The 21,707-nt window shown below is 41.3% G+C and overlaps 1 protein-coding gene across 11 annotated transcripts in view; it reads left to right on the forward strand.

The window, feature by feature from the left end:
- Positions 1-460: 460 nt before the first annotated feature.
- LOC137675752 (vasculin-like) overlaps positions 461-21,707 on the forward strand; it is a 92,443-nt gene continuing 71,196 nt past the window's right edge. For 4 of the 11 annotated variants that reach the window (XM_068421954.1, XM_068421964.1, XM_068421959.1 and 1 more), the window contains exons 1-3: positions 461-572; positions 1,919-2,196; positions 3,012-3,079. The gene's annotated coding sequence lies outside the window, so the exon portion shown is untranslated. Of the gene's footprint in view, positions 573-737; positions 1,202-1,918; positions 2,197-3,011; positions 3,080-5,118; positions 5,156-19,656; positions 20,916-21,707 lie in introns of those variants that run through there. The other 7 variants (XM_068421956.1, XM_068421960.1, XM_068421957.1 and 4 more) reach the window with 5 other exon arrangements.

Genomic DNA, 21,707 nt, shown 5'->3' on the forward strand with positions numbered 1-21,707 from the left:
GCTCTCCCGAGCAGCTGCTGGTGCTGGTAAAAGCAACACTGTAAATCTGTACCGCCGCACGGTTAATTACGGCGGCGCAGCGGCCCTGGGGACTCCCGCCGGCAGGGCGCACGCTAGGGATTCCCCGCCGCCCCGCACGGAACATTCGGGATTGTCCCCGTGACGTCACGGCAGGGGGGCTCCCGGCAGCAGGGCGGGGTCGTACCCTCGGTGGTGGCTGGGAAGTTCCGCCCCGGACGCCCGCGCGGCCGATCTTGCGAGGCTTGGGCGCGCAGAGGATTGCGGCTCAGAGCGGCGCCATTTTGGCAGTGAGGCGAGCTTGGGGGGTGTGCGGTTATGTGTGTGTGTGTGTGTGTGTGTGTGCGTGCGTCGCTCTTGCGTCCGGGGCTCTCACGGTTCTTGGGGGGCGGGAGGGGGCAGCCCCCGCTGGGGGTGGCCTAGTGGTGACGGGTGGGGGGCGCCGGAGGAGGAGGCGCGGAGGGGCCGCCCCGTGTCTTCCCCCGCCGCGGGGTGAGGTCCGCCCTCGGGGAGGGCAAGGGGAGCCTGCCCCTGGCGCGGCGGCGGCGCAGCCGGTGAGTGCTCGAACGCGGGCTGCGGTCCCCTTGGAAGTCAGGGCGAGCGCCCAGCGCAGACCGGCAGAGCCCTTCCCGGTGCCCGCCGCGGCGGCGCCGCAACAAAAGACCCTGTTGGGGCCGGGGAGCTGGGGGTCTGCCCGTGCACTTTATAGGCAGGCGGCCCTGAAGCGGCGAGGTTTCCCCTAGAGCCGCGCTGGGGGGTTCCCCAGGCGGCTCCCACCTCTCCCCTGGGCTTTTTCTGTGCTTAAGCTCGGTGTCCCTGGCCCAGGTCAGCGCCTTCCTCCCCAGGTGCCTCCTGCAGATCTATTTATTTTATCCAATAAAATGAGAAATGCCCCTTTCCGGTTGTTTTTTATTCTCGGAAGTTAGAGACAGGAAAACGTTTTCACTGATAGGCTGCGTTCTGCTTTGTCCAGGATGTGAGCGAATGTTTAACCGAGGCTTCTGTACTCGGGTTTGGCTGCCTGATTGCATGTGTGTTTGCTTTTTAAGATTCAGATTTATGTACTTGTCTAACGCCAATTCAGATTTCAAAAGGGAAAACTGATTGTTCTGGTTCTTTTTTTCCGTAGGCAATTTGGGTTAGAAAGAGAGTCCTGGATATTTGGAGCCTTTCGCTTCAGCTGGTAGGGAGGAAAAAAGGGGGAAACTGTCCTGTACCAGTTGCTTCTTGTGAAAGGGGAGAAATATTGGACACTAATCTGGGATTATTTGTCCAAGTGCTTCCTCCTGAAAAGGCTTCTGAAATAATCATGAATCAGAAGTGAATTGGAAATTTGAAGTCATGAGCTTTTTCTTTCTAGCAGTGCAGAGCACCTCACCCTTGGATGCTTTTGTCAACGTGGCATGGATATACGGCTAAATTTGTCAAGTTCTGAATACTTCAGCTGCCAAGATAAAGTGCTGTTTTGCTTTTAGTTACTTTTCTCTTCCAAGCAGCGTTCTGTCTGAGTCATAGACATAACCAGTTTTGTTAACTGGCTCTAGGTTAAATGCAGCCTGAGTCACTGTGTAGACATTGCTGAAAAGTTTCATGGCAAATATTTTTACCCTTATTTTATTTTTTTAGATTTTCTTATATAGCTTTCTGTCATTTTGCAATGAGCCCTATTTTCTAAATGAAGTGTCTAATATACATTTGTTTATAATTTTTTCTTTTATATTTTATTTAATATTTTTGTTGAAAAATGTTGTTGCCAATAAGCAATGTGGTAGTATCCAGATAGCTGTTGTTTACAAATGCCTGTTACCCGAAGCTAGAAATGTTCCTTAGTTCAGATGTGAAATTTGGATTTTTGGCTTCACAGTTTGTGGTGTAAAAAGTGTGTTTATTTCACCTGTAGCTGATACTTCTTATATGTACATGGAATACACAAGAGAAGAAGCTGTCAGAGGAAAAAAAAAAAAAGCTGCTTAAGGCAGAGACTTGGAAAATATTGGAAATAGCCTTGTGGAATCTGTAAGCAAGAATGATGGGTAGCTGATTTCTGTGAGGTCAAATCTATGTCAAACAGCTACAAATGCAGTATTGATAAGAACTCTGGATATTATCTCAAGGAAAACAAACTGGAAAAATATAAGTCATGCAATACTAAGACCTTGTGCAGTTCTCTTGGATTAGGTAAGTGTTGTAGTGTTCACAAATCAGTTTACACTTGAATAAACATTTTATCAGTAGAATGGTTAAACCAGTAATGTTTACTGCCTAGAGGATGTTGTTGGTTTGTTTTTTTTTTTTTTTTTTTTTTTTTGGAGAACATTGAAATGAGCTTGTAGAATTTAATTTTTACTTGCCATTTTTAATAATTAATGGAATATTTTTAAGAATTTGAAGAATACATGTATTACTACAAAGAGAAAATTGTAAGTATGTGTGTGATTTTTCTGGGAGATTAAAAAATATGTACATCTAGACTGAATCTGTAGGTAACTTATCCTTTGTGTTAATATTGTAATCTCAACAATGAGCTGTTATACTTATTGAATAAGTCTGCTGGATGGCTTGTTGCATCTCAGTCTTTCCATTTGCATTAGACATTTTTGCAGCATGAAGGGACTGATAAAGTAGCATTGCCTTTTTTATTTCCTTCCACTGTTCTTTGTCACTTATGGAAGCCAGATATTTATTACCAAAATTAATTTACTGCCTATGCAAACTGGCTTTTTAATGTGTTGATATTTTAAGGTTGGGTTCAGAGTAATTTCCTGTTCTGTAATGGGAATGAATGAGTCTGATTGGTTTGAAAGTATATCATAACAACCCCCACCACCACCTTTTTGGAAGGATCCAAAACAAAATATAGTGGTGAACTAACCAATTGTACATGTTATTGTTAGATGTATTGCTGCCCCCTCCCCTCATAGTGGTTAAATGTTTCTGAAGATAGATATAGTTTAAATGTTGAAATTAATATATTTATAATATATTTTTTGTAGGCTTGCTTTCAGTTGAATTACTACTGCCTCAAAGAAAATTAAGATGGACAGAACAACTTAATTCAAAAGTCAGTGGTAATTTTACTAAGTTCTCTCCCACCTACCCCACCTTGATTATTCATAAAGTTTTAAATAATGAAAGCATTATTGGGTAGACTGTAAACTGAGTGTCTGGTAAAGGTGACACATTTACCTTAGTCATGACCTTTTCCAAAATTTTGCAGAGCTTCTGCAATACTGAAGTATTAGTAATAGTGAGTTAATGAAAAAAAAGGTTTTCTCTAAGGGCACTGCAAAGATGTTTGGGAAGATGTCTTGTGTTAAAGCCTTGTAGAAAAGTAATTTTAAGCACGTGAAACTGTGTCTAAAGATTACTACAGTGTTTTTTGTTTGACCCCCCCCCCCAACTTGTTATTTTGATCATAAATGAAAGACTTGCACCTAAATAAGTATTTTAAATTCTTAGGCTCACTGAAGTAGTTCTGTGTGTTGTCTTGTCAGTATCTAAAAGTTGATCTAGCTTCAGTTTTTTGCTTTCTTTGAATGGCTTTGCTGTTGTGTTATTTTAACTTCTATTTCAATTTTGCTGTTTTGAAAACATGGAAACTGTGGAACATGAATAGGAGTCTGCTTCTGTAATCTCTCGTGGCTGTGGCTTGGGGCTCTTCTACATCAAGTCTCAGTGTGGCTGGGATTGACTGAATGAACTGAGCCACATGTAAAGGAACCAAACTAACAGAATAGAATTATCTTCCTCATTCTTTTAGTTTGCTTGAAAACACTTGGTAAATGGGAAGAATTCAGGTGTGAGTGGCCATTTCATTAGATTTTGTCTATTATATGGCCATAAACATAGTAATACAAGTGCTTTCTTCTTAAATCATAGAAAAAGTGATGTCTGTCTTTTTTCAAGCTATTAACTTTCAGTGCTATGAGACACACCTCTTGACAAGAGGTTCTTGCTGAAATCAAGGAACTGCATTTCCTCTGCTTACTATTTTGGGTGACATCTTTATCTGGCCTCTTTTTCTTCTGGATGTTTTGAAGAGTTTGCTTTTTAGCTTTATTAAATTAACTCTTTCTTTACATCTTTCTGGTTGCTGGTAGGATAATTCTTTTTTTGTTTTCACCGTGTTTGCACTTGGGAAGTGCAGTTGTTCTTATTTGTATGCATATGTATTTGACACAGATTCAGGCATGTTTTACAGCTGTGCCCTTGTACCCTAAGCAAAATTCATACTTGGGTGAGGACCATTGAGGAGAAAATGCCTAGCATGCTGGTCCACTTCAATGCCGCCTTTAGATTTTTATTTGTATAATGCTGACAGTTCAGTGGTTTGCAGACAACTATGAAGATAAGGTCCTTGCTCCAGAGAGCTTATACTTTAAGCCTTGATGTAAACATAGCTTTTGTACTGGAATAACTGTCAGCAGCTTGGCTCTTTTACTGATGCATTTATTCTGGTAAAATCCTAAAATGGGTACATTTATATTGAGAAATTGTCTTGAATGATGTAGGCTGCTCTGCTGTGTGAAAAAACTGCTGGTGAAAGCTTTTAGGAGTAAGCAGAGTTTAAACTTGCAGCAAAGCTTAAGTGGAATTAAATCTGTAAAATGATATAGGGAAATTGTGTAGATATTTACCTTTGTTAGTACTTCACAAGCTAATGTACGTTAAGCTTTTTTTTTATTTTCCTCCATTCTAGTGAGATTCTTCTGTTTAAAATGTATGGATAAAACAGTTTGACAATGATAGTTCATCAATAACTTCTGGGGAAGTTGCTCTTAGTTCTTTATTTTTTAGTATTAGGAGTAAATTCTGTCCTGCAAGGAGAACTATTTGCAGTCCTTATTAGAAACGAATGAGACTTGGCATGTTTTTTTGTTTTGTGGGTTTTTTTGTTACTGTGTAGTTTTGAGCAGTATTGTTACACAGTGACTGATGATAATGCCCTGTGTGGTGCTATCAACTCTTCCACAGTCATCTCCTTTCATATTTTGGGTAAACATAGTCTGGGAAACAGCTGAAATCATGTAGAATTGTTTTTTGCTTTATATGCTCAGGATATTTTAAAACTGACACCTTTTTCAACTGCTTTTTCTTCAGATCCTTGTGAAGACTCCAAAGTGCAAAAGCATTCCAGGTGATTTTGTTACATAATGTATGCTGAACTGGGTGGTGATGTTATTGCACTAACACTTCAGCTTTTGGACTTTGAACCTTGCAGAGGACAAGAGATTAGTGTTTATCCAGCTTTCTGCTAAATGGTACTCCAAGTGTAGGATTTCAAGCAGAAGGAACTTGGTTGTAGTTTACCTTCAAATATGCAGTTATTCTGTGTTACAAAATAGTTAACTTTTTAAATTTACATTTTAGTATAGTGCAAGAAGGAAAAACTTTTTTTGGATAAAAGTGATGATCAAGGTGTTCTAAGCTCTCTCATTAACTTTGGCTCTTTCTAAAACATTTCCTAAAAGATGTTTTGATTTTTGTGACAATAATATTTGATTCATGGAAGTAATGTAAACTCTCTTGCTTGTGAACCATATCTATATACAGAAAGGGGACCATATGATAAGGAGCACAGTGGTTGACATTTTTAGAACACCAGTGTCCCGCCGAGTCTGCCAACATTCTAGATCCTTATGCAAAACAAAGGTAGTGAGTGCACTTTAGTTGATTCATCCTCACATAAAGAACTTGAGCCATAAGTAGAAATGAAGGTGGGTTTTTCTTAGGTGTGTTTGTTTTTGCTAAGTCACTGTAAAGCTAGGTTTTATGGCTGTGTCTATACTAGAGAATGTGTTGGTTTTTTATGGTTAAAAAATTGACTGTTGCAGTTTGATTCTGTACACTTCTCATACCCTGGCACATCATATGACTTTTGGAGGTGTTCAAATTTGACAGAGGACTTTGTCCCACCCTCAGTGTTCTGCAGGAAGCCTTAGTTCTCATACTTTTTTTTTTTTTTAAAAAAAAAAAGATGAAGCAAGAAGGTAAATTAAAAAAAATGAATGGATATTTTCTTTTATTCTTCCTTATTCTCCACTGTTAGAATACTCATTAAAACAGTTCTGTATTGGATGGTGGGGACAGTGAGACTAAAACTGGAGATTTTACTTGCTCTGTAGTAGCACAGTTGAGATGAGGCTTCAGCTGAATTGTTTGGAACTTTTTAATGTCTGTTGAACCAGTGAGAGAGAAGACCTTTAAAGGTTCAACTCCCTTTCCTTTTATTGGAGGTGTGAGTCTTTGACAATAAATTTTAGAGAACCAAAGAACTTGAGAGAATTACCATATGCAAACTTAACCTTGTTTTTAAATTATCATGTCTGTAAACCCTCTTCTACATTGAAATGTAGTGGAAGGAGACACGCACATTTTCCTTTCAAAGTGTTAAAAAGGTTGGTTGTAAAGATTGAAGCTTATTCTTTTGTTGTGGCTGTGCATTTACGTGGAGAGAAAATAAGGGAAATAAATAATCTTTAGTTCAAGTAGTTGTCATGCTTTTGCAGCAATTTGTGATCAGGAGAAATGTTTCCATTTCCAAAAACTCCATAAAGCTTGTGTTAGGGTTTGAATATTCTTTTCTCTTTTATTAACATACAAAATTTGGATAGCAAAAGAGCAACTAGAAATTAGCTTGTTTTGCTTTGTTCAAACTAAATGAATGACAGAGTAAGGAAGATCTCTAATAAGCTGTGTTTTTGAAGAGGAATAAAAATTGAGATGTATAGGGTTTAAACAAAAGTATTATTTAAAGCTTACACTTACCAACTTTACTTCAAATTAGCGCTACTCTTGACTAGAGATAACAGGGAAGGATATTTTATCACAATTTCAGTTTAAGAGAAAATGTGTTTGTTTTTTTTTTTGTGGCAGAAGGAAAAAACTTTTTATGGAGTAGGTTATTTTAATGGCCTGCTTGGTTGAGAAAAATCCTGAACATTTCTGTTTATGAAGAGAGACTGTGTAGTCTGGTTAGGATTTGAGCATATAGTTTCTTTGCCTAATTCAGAGCAAAACTTTGTAGTTCTATAGCTGATGCTAAATAGATAAACATTTGAAGCTGGCCCAAGATGGGAGAACTGAAGGGTCAATTTATTCTGTAGCTCCATTATTCCAGAGTTGCTGTTTTAGTGAGAACTTTGCCTGATGATGATGCTTCTTTGGGGGGGGATTGACCTTGGCAAATAGCTTTCTCTTTTTGTTGTCATGAAATGCAGTACAGTTGGTATTTGGCATATCTGATAATGAACATTCAGTTTTAATTTCCTCGTAGAAAATTATGTGCCTCCCTTCCCTTCTTGTAGATGGCAGCTCTTTTCTAAGATGCCATACAGACTTGCTTATTGGGCCCCTCTGAAATTCATATACGCTTGGTTTGTCTTCCTGACTTAATAAGGATTTGATACGCTTGCTGTAGCTCATTACCAAGGAAGCAAAGCAGCAGCAGTAGCAACAGACTTGAGACACTGAGTAATATGTAACCTTTTATTTTTCCACTGTCATAACAACACTATATTATATTTTAATTCTGATGGCTTACAACCTTCTTTTACCCCATTTATAAATTTTATACTAAAAATTATGATGACAAGGTGAGGGTGGGTTATCAAACAAGTGTGTAACTGAGGGGTGGAGTTAAGGTTCCACATGCAGTTTGTGGTGTGCTGTACTTATGCTAATAATAATCTGTGAGGCATTAGGTAAAAGATCATAGGGTATGTGCCACTTAGATACGTGTGCATGTTTATTTTAGATTTTTCTGAAAACTGTATGTGCATATATCCATGTGCTTTTAATATTTATTCTGTTCGTGGATTTCTCTATGCAAATCAGTAGACTGATGTTCTAAACTGGTCTTCAGGGAGCATCAAGAAATTTGAATTTGTATCTCCTTTCTGACTTTGGGAATTCATGTCTTGAAGCTTCCTTAATTTTTTTTTTCTGTTAATAACTTTACTACTCCGCTCACAAGCTTCAAATATTCCTACCTATTTGAGTTTATATTATTATTTTAATCTTCTAACAATCTCTGAAATACCAAGTGTTACAGAAACTGCTTCCTGTAAAATAATTTAGGCTATCCACAGAATGTGAGAAGTATAGAAGCTGAAAATGCAGAACTATTTTTCCTTGTCTCTAGTTTCTGGTGAGATGGGTTCAGCTGACAGGGATTTTTTTCTAATTTTTAGCATTATTTTAAAATTTGTTAGACAAATTGGTGTAGGTAGCTCAGACAAATAGTGTTATCAAATGTATCTCGCCAACAATAATGAAATCTGTCTTAAATATTGAAGACAGCTTTCTGGGCTAGGGAAATATTTTTATTTTGTACACTGAAGAGACCTTCCTGAAGTTGGATCTGTTCAATACCAATGGGACTGTCTTTCCTCTGCCAGCTAAATACTGGTTAGGCAAGTTAAACAACATGCCCTTAAAATTGGGTGGGTGCAACCTCTGATCTCATGTCCTTGTCATCTTAAAGTTCTGCTGTTCTTTTTTTTCTACCATTGGTGGAAGAGGATCAGGTTAAGGAACACTTAAATAAGATATACATAAGTCCATGGGGCCTGACAAGGCCATTCTTGATTATCTTTGAGAGGTCATGGTGATTGGGAGAGGCTCTTGAGTACTAGAAGAGAGCAAATGTCAATCCTGTCATCAAGAAGGGTAAGAAGGAGGATTCAGGGAACTACAGGTTGGTCAGCCTCACTTCAGTCCATGAGAAGGTGGTAGAGTAACTAATCCTGGAAACCATTTCCAAACACATGAAGGACAAGAAGGTGAACAGGAGCAGTCAGCATGGCTTTATGAAGGGGATATCACACTTAACCAAGTTAGTAGCCCTCTACAATGAGGTGACTAGCTTGGTAGATGAAGGGAGCAATGGATGTTGTTTACCTTGACTTCAGTAAGGCTTTTGACACTGTCTTCTGTGATGTTCTCATAGAGGAGCTGACAAAATATGTATTAAAGAAGTGAACAATGAGGTGTATCAAAAACTGGCTGAATGGCCAGGCCCAGCCCATCAGTGAGTCATTAGTGTTGTACCCCAAGGGTTCAATACTGGAGCCAGTACTATTTAACATCTTCATAAATGACCTGGACAATGGAGACTTGGGCTTTGTTTGTTTGTTTTGTTTTAAAGCTTTTTCAGTTCTAATTGTTTCCATCATTTTATAGATGCCTGGCATGGAAACAAAAAAGTCTAGGTCTGTCTACTTGCCTTATCTTTTTGCTCCATGGCTTTTGCCAGCACAACTGCTTCCTGGTTTAGCGCTGCAGCTAAGTGAGTCTGTAGTGACTCTACAGTTACCCTGTCTGTAATGAGTCTGGTATGTGCCTGCACTGTATTCCCATTTTTTTATGTGCAATGCAGAGATATTGTTGTCCCAAAAGTTCACCCAGTGTGCGTCGCCCAATTTACACACAGAATCAAGGTATTTTCCTTTATTACATAAATGTGCAGATACGGGTGCCAGGTACAAACCTGCACGCTGTTGGTACAAACTAACAGTTATTTATACACAAAATATTAACATATTTAATCATCTGATACATATTCATTGTTATTCTATTATTTGATTGGTTAAAATTTCTTCGCCTGTCATGCTAATGACTACGCATGCGCATTAGAATTTTTTGCTATTTTATTTCCTCCTTCTTTTGGATCAGTGGGTTTCTTGAGTCGGTGGTCGTGATCTCCCCCTGCCAGAATTACCTTTCCCCTAGTTTCACTTAAATTTGGCAGTACTAAGTAGTTCTTCACAGGCCGTTAACTGAGTAGACCATCATTCACCTTGGGAGACAGGATCCTTTGTTTTACAATACCATAAAAGGATGAGTTAAGTTAATCTTTACCAAGGTTTGTCCTAACCGATATCAGTTCCTCCCTTTGAGACTTATCGAAGTCTTATTCTTTGACAAGTCTCACCTCCATTTTGTATCACCAATACATGTGTTTGAGATAATTGTTTAGCAATAAGGGTTTTTAAACATCCAAACCTGATACAAACAATTGTAATAATAATCAAGAAAATAATCAGGTTTTGCAATAGGCTTTGTAACCGTCCTGTCAGGGAGAATCCTAAACCATGTAGAATTTTATTAAGCTACCCAGTTTCAATTCTTTCTAAGTCACAACTTGATTTAGCTACTTGTTGACACGATTTCTAAAAGAAGTTATCTGATATAGATTCTAATATCCACCCTGCTGCTGTTCCAGTTGATGGATGTTGCCGTGGATCTACATTAGATATTTTATTTTTTCCCCATAATTTGGAGGTTAGGGGTCATTTTCTCCCCAAAGAACACAAAGTTAGCATTCCAAATGTCACCTGTTTTCTGAGTCCTCTTAGAGTCAATTGTGTTGACCAAGATCCATCACTACTTGCCCAGACAGTATGTCCAAAGGGGGGGAATGGTTTCCCACTCACAATTAATTATCCTATCCTTGATCATTGCTCCTGTCCAGGTATCTTTGAGGAGTGTTGAATAATTTCAACATAAACATCCTAATCTTAAAGCTCTGGCCAATGGACCTATCCTTTGAATCTGCGATATATTAGCCAAACAATTAAAGACTCGAGTACAATTCCAATCGTAAGTTTTAGGAATTTCTATTCTATTTTCTGTTAAATTCGAAGGTAGAATTAGCTTCCTTACCTTTCCTTTTGAAATGGTCTCCTGTCCAGTCAATACACCAAGGAGTAGGCTGCATATCGTGCCATTCTCCTTCCTCGGCAGTTTTCCAAACAGAGGGAAACTGCATTCCCCAAGGGAATTGGTCACAGGGTTCATCTTCTTTGATCATTCCTGGCTGATGTGTTTCATTGATATGCCAACACAAATTTTTTGATTCGTTACCCACAATTTTCCATTTTCCTAATCCAAATACTTTTTCTTTCTTTAAGTTAAACCGTAATATTCCTGTCCCATTAGCTAACGTGATGTCAAAAATTCAATTTAAATCGACAGTTAAAATTCCCAATCTAAAGGGGAAGCAGCAGATTTTGGTAATGGCAAGCATGCAGTAATCTGACTAACATGGTGGATTCTCCCAAAAGATTAGACACGTTGCAAAACTAAATTGCCATGACAAATGTTCACACTGATAAATAAGTAATACTGATATTATCTTTGATTTTGTCATGTTTGGATCTTCCTGATATAAATTTTCTCGACAATTAGTAAAACTAAACACACTGCTATAATTATTATAATCAAATTCAACATAAAAATTTTCAATGTTCTATCTATAATTCACGAACTTAAAAGTAGCAGCAATTGTCCGAATATAAAAGGAACCGTTAACTCCTCTTTGAGATCTTTAATTTCAACTCTTCCGTAGACTCTGAAGTCCACTGTTTCTGTTCTGGGAGAGGTGCCTTTTTGACTCTTGTATAATGAATCCAAGAGTCCACCCCTTCTACTTTTACCGCGGTGTAAGTTCTTAATAACACAGTATATGGTCCTTTCCACTTTTCCTTAAATGGTTTGTCCTTCCAAGTCCATATGTAGACTAAATCTCCCAGCTGGAAGGGATGGACAGGGGTATGCAACGGCGCTCTCTGGTTTAAGTATCTATGTAAAGAAGATAAACTCCGTGAAAGAGAAATTAGATACTCTCTAACTCTCTCTTGTCCTTTAATATGCATCTGATTCCCCTTGGTTGTAATTGTATTAACAGGATATGGTTTCCCATATAGTATCTCAAAGGGGCTTACTTTTTCTCTAATTCTTGGAGTTATCCTAATCCTTAATAAGGCTAGAGGTAGGGCCTCTACTCATTTAAGGTGGGCTTCCTGACATAATTTTGAAATTTGTCTTTTAAGAGTCTGATTCATTTGTTGTATTTTACCACTAGATTCCATTTTATAGATACTCCCTGTACTACTACTGCTATGAAATCCTGTGTTTTTTTTTTCTCCTGGTAAACATAGGGGAAAAAAGAGATTTTTTTTTTGAAAAAAAAATATATTTTTACTGCAAGAAACTACACAAATTTTGTTAAAACGTGAGAAATTGTTAAACCTGAGATGTATTCCATAACACTGTTATGGATAGTTTGTTCAACTGGATCTCCTTGATCTATGTATTTCATGCCCAGACTCAGTGTATAAAAACTGATGGATTTTAATGTTTGGTTGGACACGTATGGTGGAGCTATCCCCTGTGTCCCCAGCGCTGCAATAAAGAAGTGCCTGCTTATCTGCTTTGTGTAGATGAGTTTTCTTCCCGATTGCTAACATAGTGAATTAAAGGTTGCAGATAATGTAAAAATTGTAATACGAGATGAAGCTTGAAGAAGCACTTTGCTAAAGTAATCTGAAAGTAAGTTAATCTGAAAGTTCATGAACACAGGGTGTTTTCTGCTTTTTGTACCATGTTGTTCCAGAATTTTGTACTTCCGATCTTCACAACCGTGTGTTCGGCCTAAACCTATTATGATCAGCATCATCTTTTTATTCTTAGGGTGTTTTGGATTAAGACATCTATTTTCTTGATGGAATTTACTCCTTCAGACGTTTATAACCACTGTTTAAATACATCTTAGGTCCTAATTTTGTGAGGCAAAGCAAGCCCAAGTAGTTTTCTTAGACTTTTCTTGTCCCTCCCTGATCACTGAAATAGTTGATTATTGCACTAAGTAAAATTTTAAATTTCTGTGCTGTTATTCTAAGTGTGATTTTACTTGTATCTTTTTCTGTGATGATTTAAAAAAGAAAAACGTAGTAGTGCAGGGAAAATTGACTATACTGTTTAAGATTTGATTTCTTCATTTAATTTGGTAAGCACAAGCTAAACTAATAATATTTCACATAATCACAGAATGTTAGGGATTGGAAGGGACCTCGAAAGATCATCTAGTCCAATCCCCCTGCCGGAGCAGGATTGCCTAGACCATATCACACAGGAACGCGTCCAGGCGGGTTTTGAATGTCTCCAGAGAAGGAGACTCCACAACCTCTCTGGGCAGCCTGTTCCAGTGTTCAGTTACCCTCACCGTAAAGAAGTTTTTCCTCATATTTAAGTGGAACCTCCTGTGTTCCAGCTTGCACCCATTGCCCCTTGTCCTGTCAAGGGATGTCACTGAGAAGAGCCTGGCTCCATCCTCATGACACTTGCCCTTTACATATTTATAAACATTAATGAGGTCACCCCTCAGTCTCCTCTTCTCCAAGCTAAAGAGACCCAGCTCCCTCAGCCTCTCCTCATAAGGGAGATGTTCCACCCCCTTAATCATCTTCGTGGCTCTGCGCTGGACTCTCTCTAGCAGTTCCCTGTCCTTCTTGAACTGAGGGGCCCAGAACTGGACACAATATTCCAGATGCGGCCTCACCAGGGCAGAGTAGAGGGGGAGGAGAACCTCTCTTGACCTGCTAACCACACCCCTTCTAATACACCCCAGGATGCCATTGGCCTTCTTGGCCACAAGGGCACATTGCTGGCTCATGGTCATCCTGCTGTCCACTAGGACCCCCAGGTCCCTTTCCCCTACGCTGCTCTCCAACAGGTCTGCCCCCAACTTGTAGTGGTACATGGGGTTGTTCTTGTCCAGATGTAGGACTCTACACTTGCCCTTGTTATATTTCATTAAATTTCTCCCCGCCCAACTCTCCAGCCTGTCTAGGTCTCTCTGAATGGCAGCACAGCCTTCCGGTGTGTCAGCCACTCCTCCCAGTTTGGTGTCATCAGCGAACTTGCTGACAGTGCACTCTATTCCCTCATCCAAGTCATTAATGAATATATTGAATAGTACTGGTCCCAGTACCGACCCTTGAGGGACTCCGCTAGACACAGGCCTCCAACTGGACTCTGTCCCATTGACCACTACTCTCTGGCTTCTTTCCTTCAGCCAGTTCACAATCCACCTCACTGCCCGATCATCCAGACCACACTTCCTCAGTTTAGCTGTGAGGATGCTGTGGGAGACTGTGTCAAACACTTTACTGAAATCGAGATAGACCACATCCACTGCTTTACCATCATCTATCCACCAGGTTACGTCCTCATAAAAGGCTATCAAGTTGGTTAAGCATGACTTCCCCTTGGCGAAGCCATGCTGAGTGCCCCTAATGATCCCCCTATCCTTTGATGGGCCTAGAGAGAGCACCAAGGACAAGTTGGTCCATTACCTTTCCGGGGATGGAGGTGAGGCTGACCGGTCTATAGTTACCCGGGTCCTCCTTTTGCCCTTTTTGAAGACTGGAGTGACATTCGCTTTCCTCCAGTCCTCAGGCACCTCTCCCATTCCCCACGACTTAGCAAAGATGATGGAGAGTGGCCTAGCAATGACTTCCGCCAGCTCCCTCGGCACCCGCGGGTGCATCCCATCAGGGCCCATGGATTTATGGACGTCCAGGTTGCTTAACTGGTCCCTGACCCAGCCCTCATCAACCAAGAGAGACTCCTCCTCTATCCTGACTTCTTCTGAGGCCTCAGGGGTCCGGGGCTCTTCAGGACAGCCTCCAACAGTATAGACAGAGGCAAAGAAGGCATTCAGTAACTCCGCCTTCTTTTTATCCTCTGTCTCCAGGGCCCCCACCTCATTCATCAGTGGGCCTACATTGCCTCTAGTGTTGGCTTTACCTGCAATGTATTTGAAGAAGCCCTTTCTGTTGTCCTTGACCTCTCTTGCAAGGTTTAATTCCAAGGAGGCCTTAGCTTTCCTAGTTGCCTCCCTACATCCTCTGACAACAGACTTATATTCCTCCCAAGTGGCCAGCCCCTCCTTCCATGATCTGTACACCCTCTTCTTCCACTTGAGTTTGCCCAGCAGTTCCCTGTTTAACCATGCAGGTCTCCTGGTACCCTTCCTTGACTTCCTACTTGCTGGGATGCTCTGATCTTGAGCTCGGAAGAAGCAGTCCTTAAATGCTAACCAACTAACCAACTATTTGTTTTAGTTCTATCTTTTTTGTTGTTTTTGCAGAGTTTTGGGAGTTGACTTCTAGCTGTTTTTTCTTAGCCTTTTTGCAGAAGTCTTGACTTCTGATTCATGCAGTAGCTTTCTGCTTCCCTTTTCTCAGCATGTTACTACTTTTTCTAAAACAGAGGCAATATATTAAATTTTCCTGAATGCTCTTCGGATGAGACAAATACGTTTGTTTAAAAAGTATTTCCAGCTGTTTAAAACTGGTGAAAAATACTTTGTCACAAAAGGACCTTATTAACTCAACCATAAAAAAAAAAAAACCCAGCCCAACCTTTTTGGATGTTGGTTAAGCATACTTGGTGCAGTGTTCTTATTTCAGCTGCTCATGTGGCTCGAAGTGGGTGACTGAGTTATATTTATTACAAATCTCTTTACTGTACATCATTTGGAACCATTTGTTCATTATTCCTTGGCATTCACTGCCTTATTATTGAAGATCATACTTCACAAAACTGTAGACTTAAATTTTATGTAATTGAATATTGGAATAGTTGTTGCATGTTACCTGAAACAAAACACTTTACAGACTTCTCTCAGATATGCCCCACAAGAAGTAAAATTTAAGAAGAGGGGTTTTTTTATTTGCTGTAAACTATTCTGCTATCCACAACACAGCAAAAGATGAATTTTGTCTAAATGTATGGACTATGGAAGACCTTCTTTTCTGAAGTCACTACACAGTACTTGAATCAGACACTAGAGACTAATGCTGAGATTAGACTGAATATTTTGACCAGTCTGATTAAAGAAACTTAAATGCATTTGAGTGTTAATAGTATGAGGATAGAAGTATTTCAGTATCTTTTTCTTGCCTTTCTAGAATTGTGCAGCTCTGCTTCAGTAATAGACCATCTGAACCAAGTTAGCTTTTATGATACTTTTGTTAGAGAATGGCAGATATATTTTGAGTTTGTTCTACCAGGGAATGATGAATTCATCATTCAGTGATGAACTTTGGGCCCGATCTTTTGTTGCCAAGAGAGTTTCTGAAAGCAGTGGAATAGTGTTCAGATCTGTGGAGTTCACCTCAATAAGCTTACTTCTGATAGCTGTATTAATGCTGGGAGTACAACAGCTGTTTTATAAGTGTTAATGAACAGCAGTTGAGCTGTTGTGTGGTGTGTGTCTATAAGAGAAGGCTTGCTAGCAGACAAATGAGTTCTTCATGATCTGTCAGTATAATTAAAGCAAATTCCTGTAAATGCTTGTATGGGTGCATATTATTTACTTTGATTCTATTGAAATACTTTAAATGAATTTTTTAATTTATTTAAAAGTAGATGGTCCCATGTTTCTGAAAGGCAGAAGTGTTTTTCTAAATTGTTGATCAATGTGTCCTGGTTTCATTGGGATTTTGTTTCAGTTTGTGGTCAGCCATGGTGATCAGGGCCATTAGCAGCTAAATGCAGGGCAGCTGACCCAGGCTGGCCCACAGGTGTATTCTATATCATTAACACTGAAGTTCACTATAAAAGGGTGGGCTTGTGGGGGAGAGGTGGGGCTGTTTTTGTTCTTCTCTCTTCCAGCTTCCCTTTTTCATTATTGCTGATGATTGCTATTTCTGGACAACCTGCTGCAACTCAATAGCTAAGTATACTTTTGTGTGTTTTGTGTTAGCATTGATATTGGTTTCTTTACTTTATTAAATCTGTTTAATTTTAACCTATGAGTCTCCCTGTTTTTCCCAATTTCCTTCCTCAGTTGAGGAAGGGATATTGGATGAGAGAAAAACTGCTATTGTTTAGTCCCGGGTGCAGGCTAAACGAAAACAGTTTATTTGGTGCCCAATGTAAATAGATCACCTTAGAGAACCATAGACTTTTGGTCTAAGAGTCTCGGAGGGTTGAAGTTTTCTCAGATTTGACTGGTTTTGTTAGGAGCATTCATTATGTTTGTGTCAGTAGCAGGGTCACTGGGTGGAATTCTCTAGGGTTTGGTTTTACAGTTGCTTTTGTGGTGGCTAATCAAATGCATGGCTTTGCCACTGTTTGTTACTGGTTTTGTGTGGTTTGTCACTTCTGGGCATGGACTTGGAGGTATCACTCTGCTATGTTATTTGGCATTGGTTTATGGTATTGTAAATTCTTTTGGAACTGTGCCCATTTCTGATTTCTATGGAATGGGAGTGGGTGACATGTCCTTTCCTTTCCCTTAAGGCTGATCTCACTGGCTTTTGAAAACTTTGAATACCCGTGGGATGTTTCAACTACCATGCTCATATTGTCAGGCCTTTTGAATGTCTTTCAGTTCTTGCTCTTGTTTAAACATGGGTATAAGGGTGGATACAGCACAGCTGCTGCAACCACTGTAATGAGCCCCACAGCATCCCTGGCCCCTACACCAGGCACCACAGCAGCTCCACCCCTATGACAAACACCGCAGCTGCCCCCGCACCCACAACTGGAATTGCAGATACTCGGACCCTGCCAGCTCCTACAGCAGGTACCCTGGCTACCCCAGAGGCTATTCAGATCTCTGCACTGGGTACTGTGATTACTCTACTCCAGGAAGCACTTGCTGTGATGACCCAGACTTTGGCAACAAGGGCTGCAGCTAATCAGCCCCCAGTGATGGGTGATGTAGTTAACCTAGGGACTCAACCACTGTCGGTATCGGTTGCCCCTGTACAGAAGATGAAAACCACAAAAAGAGCAGATTGGGATGGCCTACCAGGGACATCACAGGAGGCCGAGCCAGAGGTAACCACTCAATCCCTATCCCTGAGTGAGCTACGAGATATATGTAGGGATTACAGCTGTCATGAAGGCAAGCAACTTGTTACTTGGCTGTTCCGCTACTGGGATAATGGAACCCATGGTTTCGAGTTAGATGGTAGAGAAGCCAAGCAGCTGGGACCAATGTCTAGAGAAGTGGGTATTGATAGGGGTCTTGCAAGTGGTGCAGAGCCCATCACTGTCTGGTGGTGACTCCCGCGAAGCGTAAGGAACAGGTATCCCTTTAGGGATGATGTCATATACCACCCAGGAAACTGAACAATTGTCCCAGATGGAGGACAGACCCCGCTCCCCACCTGCATCGAATAAGATCTCGGCCATCAGGAGACAGCATCCCCCTGCAAGACCCATTCGGGAGAGATGGTACACATCACGAAGCACCCTGTGGTTTCTCCTGAGTGATCATGGAGAAGACATGAGAAAATGGGATGGAAAACCTACCTCGGCTTTATGGACATGCATACATGAATTTCAAGGTGAACCGATTAGGAATGGGGCTTCTTCCAGGAGATTTGTTGCTCCAGTTTCCAATGGGAAGCTCTCCAGACAGCGTAGATGGGCTTCATATCCCTATTTACCAGACGTGAATAATGGGGATCAAATCTATGTGAGGTGTTCGAACCAAGATGTCGATATCGAACACTATGTTCAGGATTAGAGGGGCCCTGCCTCCAGCCAGGTGGAGGATAGGGACAACTGTGTATTTTGGACTGTGTGGATTCAATGGCCAGGCTCTAGTGGACACTGGTGCACAATGCACCATAATACCATAAAACTATAAAGGGACAGAATGGATTTGTATCTCTGGTGTGACCAGGGGCTCCCAAGAGCTGACTGTATTGGAAGCTGAAGTGAGTCTGACTGGGACTGAGTAGCAGATGCACTGTATTGTGACTGGCCCAGATGCCCCATGCATTCTTGGTATAGATTCCCTGAGGAGAGGGTATTTCAAGGACCTGAGGGGGTACTGGTGGGCATTTGGTGTAGGGGCTGTGGAGACGGAAGAAATTAGACAGCTGTCTACCCTGCCTGGTCCATCAGAGGACCCTTCTATCGTTGGGCTGCTGAGGGTTGAGGTGCAAAAGGTGCGCATTGCTACTACAACAGTCCACTGACGGCAATATTGTACTAATAGAGACTCACTGATCCCCATCCATGAGCTGACCCGTCAACTGGAGAGCCAAGGAGTAATAAGCAAAACGTGCTCCCCCTTTAACTGTCCCATATGGCCAGTGCGAAAGTCCAGTGGGGAATGGAGACTAACCGTGGACTATCATGGCCTGAATGAAGTCCCACCACCGCTGAGTGCTCCTGTACCGGACATGTTAGAACTCCATTACGAACTGGAGTCAAAGGCAGCCAAGTGGTATGCCATGACTGAAATCGCAAATGCGTTTTTCTCCATTCCTTTGGCAGGAGAGTGTAGGCAACAGTTTGCCTTCACCTGGAAGGGCATCTAATAAACCCGGAATCATTTGCCCCAGGGATGGAAACATAGCCCCACCATTTGCCATGTACTGGTCCAGACTGCACTGGAGAAGGGTGGAGCTCTGGAACACCTGCAATATATTGATGACATCATTGTATGGGGTGATACAGCAGGAGAAGTTTTTGAGAAAGGGGAAAAAGTCATTCGAATCCTTCTAGAAGCTGGTTTTGCCATCAAACACGGAAAGGTCAAGGGACCTGCAAAAGAGATCCAGTTTTTAGGAGTCAAGTGGCAAGATGACCGCTGTCGGATCCCAATGGATGTGATCCACAAAATAACAGCCATGTCTCTGCCAACTAACAAAAAGGAGACACAGGCTTTCCTAGGTGTAGTAGGCTTCTGGAGGATGCAAGTTCCCCATTACAGTCAGATTGTGAGCCCTCTCTATGCAGTGACTCGGAAGAAGAATGACTTTAAATGGGGCCCTGAGCAACAACAGGCTTTTGAGCAAATTAAACAAGAGATAGTCCATGCAGTGGCCCTTGGACCAGTCCGGACGGGAACAGAAGTAAAGAACGTCCTCTATGCCACAGCTGGGGAGAACGGTCCTACCTGGAGCCTCTGCCAAAGGCACTGGGGGAGACTTGAGTTTGACCCCTGGGATTTTGGATTTGGGGATACAGAGGATCAGAGAACAATTATACTCCAACTGAAAAAGAGATACTGGCAGCCTATGAAGGAGTTAATTAAAGCAGCCAGAAGACTAAAACCCCTGTGATATGGAGGATGATGGCTGAAATATAAGTATGGAGAGGCCTGACAGATGTAATCAGTCTTGCTTCCATGAACCTGCCAAGGCAAGTGCCATGTCCTCACAATGGTGGAAGCAAGTACTGGCTGATTGGAAACGTACCCTGTGCCTAATGCCACTGCCTGTAACACGATTATGGGTCTTGAGAAGCAGATTTTTGGGGTGACCTGGCACTCCGGAAAGAAGAGAGTCAGACAGGGGGACTCATTTCTGAAATAGCCTCATAGACACCTGGGCTAAAGAGCATGGTATTGAATGGATATATCACATCCCCTACCCTGTACCAGCTGCTGGGAAAGTGGAACAATGTAATGGACTGTTGAAGATGACACTGAAAGCAATGGGTGATGGGACTTTCAAAAACTGGGATGAACACTTAGCAAAGGCCACCTGGCTAGTTAATACCAATGGATCTGTCAGTCGGGCTGGTCCTGCTCAATCTGAGCTGTTGCGCACTGTAGAGGGGCATGAAGTCCCTGTGGTTCATGTGAGAAATATGTTGGGGAAAACAGTTTGGATTACTCCTGCCTCGAGCAAAGGCAAATCCACTTGTGGAGTTGCTTTTGCTCAAGGACCTGGGTGCATGTGATGGATGATGCAGGAGGATGGGGAAGTTAAATGTGTACCCCAAGGAGATTTGATTCTGGGTGAGAATAGCCAATAACTGTATGATGCTAAGTGTCATTTATTATAGTAAGAATCACCCCAGACCTTGAATATGGGCTACACCAGATACACCAGCTGCAAGATCAAGATGCAACACATCATTTTGCTGTGCCCAACTTCACCAGTCCATGACACCTGGAGGTATTGAGGCCTGGTTTTGTGCTCCTAACTGAGTGGGTCCCACACCAACTTTTTTTCCTGCCCTGAGAGACTATTTTGAGAAATGGAACCCATGGATTTGGACTGAATTGATTCAATGGACTTCTTGGAAAGGTGGCCCATGGACTGGAGAGACTATCTGTGTGTATATGTGGATGGGTATGTATATTGAGAGATGGGGAAAATAGTAGTGACTTGATGTAGATGGTATAGAATAAGGGGTGGAATGCTGTCCTGGCTTCATTGGGATTTGGTTTCAGTTTGTGGCCAGCCATGGTGATCAGGGCCCTTAGCAGTTAAATCCAGGGCAGCTGACCCTGGCTGGCCCACAGGTGTATTCTATATCATTAACATCAAGTTCACTATAAAAGGGAGGGCTTGCTGGGGAGAAGTGAGGTTGTTTTTCCTCTCCTCTCTTCTGGCCTCTCTTTTTCCTCATTGCCGGTGACTGGTATTCCTGGACAACCTGCTGCAACTCTGTAGCTAAGTATACTTTTGTGTGTTTTGTGTTAGCATTGATATTGGTTTCTTTATTAAATCTGTTTAATTTTAACCCACGGGTCTCCCTCCTTTTCCCAATTTCCTTCCTTGGTTGGGGAAGGGATATTAGATGAGAGAAAAACTGTTATTGTTTAGCCCTAGGTATGGGCTAACTGAAGACCCAGTGTTACCTATTTGCCTTAGTGGCTCTTCAGTCTTTGTAAAGGCAGGTCTTGTTTGATGTCAAGCTGGAAGGATGTATCAAGTCTCTTCGGTATTTTTGTTAATAACTTCAGTCATGTAATGGAGTGTATGCTTATTAAATTTTTAGATACTATGAATCTGAATAGAGGTTGCAAGTGCTTTGGGGGACACAGAATGCAGAAATGTCTCTGCTGGGGATAGCTTAAGAAGTAATGGACTTGAATAGCAGGAAAGAAGACTTATGTCAGAGCTTATAGAAGAAACCTT

Source organism: Nyctibius grandis, chromosome W (genome assembly GCF_013368605.1).
Source record: "Nyctibius grandis isolate bNycGra1 chromosome W, bNycGra1.pri, whole genome shotgun sequence".
Taxonomy (NCBI): domain Eukaryota; kingdom Metazoa; phylum Chordata; class Aves; order Nyctibiiformes; family Nyctibiidae; genus Nyctibius; species Nyctibius grandis.